We start from the raw sequence: 3,769 nt of genomic DNA on the forward strand, positions 1-3,769 counted from the left end.
TTTAATATTTCTGTGGTATCAGTTGTAATGTCTCCTTCTTATTTTGAATTGTGCTTATTTGAATCTACTCTATTCTTTTTTGGTTAATCTTGCTTGCGGTCTGTCAATTGTATCTTTTCAAAAACAATTTTTCATTTTATTGATTCCTTGGATTGTTTTTTGTCTCAATTTAGTTCTGCTCTGATTTTTGTTATTTCTTTTCTCCTGCTAGCTTTGGCTTTGGTTTGTTCTTGTTTTTCTACTTCCTTGAGGTATAATATTACATTATTAATTTGTGATATTTTTATCTTTTTGATGTAGTCATTCAGTACTATAAACTTTTCTCTTAGCACTGCTTTGTATATATCTCGGATTTTCTGGTATGTTGTCTCTCTATTTTCATTCATTTCAAAATTTTTAAAATTTTCATCTTAATTTCATCATTGACCCAAATATCATTCAGGAGTAGGTTTTAAACTTATCATATATCTCTATTGTTTTAACAGTTCTTCTTGGAATTGATTTCTAGTTTTAATCTACTGTAGGCCACGAAAATATTTGATGTGATTTTGATTTTTAAAAATGTATTGTGACTTGTTTTATAGCCTAACATACGGTCTGCTATGGAAAATGTTCCATGAACTGATAAAAAACCTCTTGATTATTGATAACTTGTTTACAATAACTTGTTCAGAGGATAAAATTCATTTATCCTCTACTTACCTGTCTATTAAATAAATATGTTGCATAAAATAAGGAAACTTTTTATTCTAGCATGCTTTGAATCTGTGCAATGAAAGACAGCAGGAGTTTTGCAGTCAGAATGGGTGAAATTCCACCCTTTTAATTTTCATATTTATAAAATGGGATTAATACCAGTTAGGTGGCATATGTTAGAAGTATCTTTTCTCTCTTTCCTTTTCATCAGTAGTTCTTATCTATTCATTTGGAAATTAATCATATACTTCCCTAAACTATCTTCTCTAAAACTTGAGAGGCAAACCTGGACTAGAATCCAGCTTAAATAAATTTTTACATATTTTAGTTTGGGTCATGTGGTCTTACTACTCTGCGGTTCTGTTTTTTCTCTTGTGAAAATACTCAGCTCTAGGGTTGTTGTAAGATTTGAAGGAAATAATCAAAATCCTAGCAAAGTACCTGTAACATAGTAGAATCTCAAAATATATTATTTCCTTTTCCTTTATTCCTTAAATAAAAATCAGTGAAATATTATCCTCTCTCTATATTTCATTTCAAGGAAAAATGGAGGTTAGTAAGTTATCTTTTAGCTAGAATTATCCAGATAACTGGTTATGTGGTATTTATTTCTGGATTCAATAATTACTAAATTTTTAGGCAGAGTCAGAATCTTGCTAATGCTTTACGATAACCAGGATATTTCTAACTTTCTCATTTGTGAGAGAAACAGCTCTAAGAGCAGTGAAAAAGCTCCCCTAAGCTTAACTGGCAACCCTCAAACCTTTGCAATGTATTGTTTAATGAAAGTCCAGTTTGTATTTAAATGGCAATAATGATTTTTAAACTAGGTAAAAATAATCTGGAGTACTGTGTAAAAGAAAACACAAACACACACACACACACACCCTTGGCTGCAAGAGTGCAGCTAGCTTGATTTTGGAGCCATTACAATCAGTGAGCCACTCAAGACTCTCTCAGTCTTCCCTTTTCCATAGCATCCAATTTTCTACCTCTTAGTCCTGAGGTTATTGAAAGTGAATTGCTGAAGAGAAGACAAGGGGTCCATCCCATAATATGCCTGGCATGCGAGGCCAGGTTAAGTGAGATTCCTAACACCTTTGTGTTTCAAACTCTGGTTTAGTTCACAGACAGCTGTAATTCTCTCAGGCAAGGCCAAGAGCATCTTGAAATTCTGGCCAAAGTCATTCCTTCACCTAGCTTTTCAAGTTCAGGAACTGGGAGGTTCAAACCATACAGTTTTAAGATTTTTATCACTTCAGTCTCTGGCTATTGCAATAAATCCTAACCCCCATCTTTCCGTCTAATCTCTCTCTTCCAGCAGTTTTTCTCTCTAATTTTGACTGCCTTCAGATTAATTTTCCTAAAATAGCTCTTAAATAAAATCTTACCTTGTTTTAAAATTCTTCACTTTCTGTTTAACAAAATAAAACTCTATGAAGTGGCAAAATCTCACTCCAAGCTATCTGCCTAGATATTTCCCTGATTATATTCTTCCATGATCCTGACATACTAACCAAATGTAATTTTGAGGGATCTTGACAAATCTCAGTGTCACTGCCAGAAACAGGGGATAGCCTCACTTTGGTTTTGAGTTTCAAAGACTTTTCTTTAGCACTTTCCCTAGTACATGGGAATCCTTTTAATTTTATGCTGAAAAACATTTTGATTTCATGCAACCTTGAGATATTTTACCCATCCTGTTATGCTCATGAATTTCTTCTGAACTTTTTATTTTTTAAAGCAAAAGCTGGTGATCCTTATAAAAATTTTTCTATTTTCTCCCCAAACACATACCTTCCCTATAGTAATAGGAATAGAGGCAGTTATCAACTTTCCTGAAAGTAAAGTGGAAAACTCAGGAAGAAAAACATTTACATGCATAAACTTATCTCTAAAAAATGTCATCTAGGCACACATTAATTCTGTCATTTAATCTTGAAAACAAACGCTATGAAATGAGTATCATTAAAACATTTTAGAGATAAAGAAACCGAGGAAATAAAGTTACTTGTCCAAATGTACGCAACTATTTAGCAGTGAAACCAGCATCTCAAGACAGGTCTCCATTCCCATACTTCAAGGTATGGGCTTTCATTGAAAGACATTGATCCTTTCCAGTCATGAATTACATAAATAAGGCCTCTATAGAGTTAACCTGAATGCTGACAAGGAAAAAAATGTGACTCCAGAATTATGTCCTCTGGAAGTTGAAGATTAAAGCTGTTAGTTTACTGAAAAGGGGAAGAGTATGGATATTGGCAATGTTCCTAATCCTAACACGTGGAAGTGAGCACTCAGAAAATGTTGATGGCTCATGTATACATAGTCTGAGGCTGGACAGAGGAAAAGAAGGGGGTTTAGTTAGAAATGGAGCTCTTGAGTACTCTTAATGAGTTCATAGATATTGTGGTGATTCAAATGGAAAGTTAAGTGGAGTGGCAGACCAAGACCATCCAAATACCAACTAGAACTTACATGATGTTGGGTTAACTGTAGGATGCTTGGTCTAGTAGCTTCATGACAAGCATAGACTAAAGCAAGAACATGTGTGTGAAGCAGGTCAGAAAAACCTTAAGTAAATTTTTGCAAAATTGAAATACTATACCAAGATATAAAGTAACAAGTAGTTGAATTATCTAGTAGTGTTTATTTAATTGTCAGGCAAAAAAAATATGATGAAATAAAAGTTGAACTGGCTAAATGTGTATTTTATGAACAATATTGATAGATTATTAATGCCTTTATTTTTTCCACAATATATGAGGTTCCCCAGAAACATGATCTTAATGGGGTCAAATGATAGTATAGTGGTACAGTGGACAGTGTATAAGTCCATTCTCACACTGCTATATAAGTTAAAAATACCTGAGACTGGGTAATTTATAAAGAAAAGAGGTTTAACTGGCTCATAGTTCTGCAGGTTGTACAGGAAGCATGACAGCTCCTGGGGAGGCCTCAGGAAGCATTCAATCATGTTGAAAGGTGAAGGGGAAGCAGATACAACTTACATGACAGGAGCAGGAGAAAGAGGAGAGAGGGGAGAGGTGCTACGCACTTTTAAACAACCAGA

This window comes from Macaca nemestrina, chromosome 1 (assembly GCF_043159975.1).
Source record: "Macaca nemestrina isolate mMacNem1 chromosome 1, mMacNem.hap1, whole genome shotgun sequence".
Lineage (NCBI taxonomy): Eukaryota > Metazoa > Chordata > Mammalia > Primates > Cercopithecidae > Macaca > Macaca nemestrina.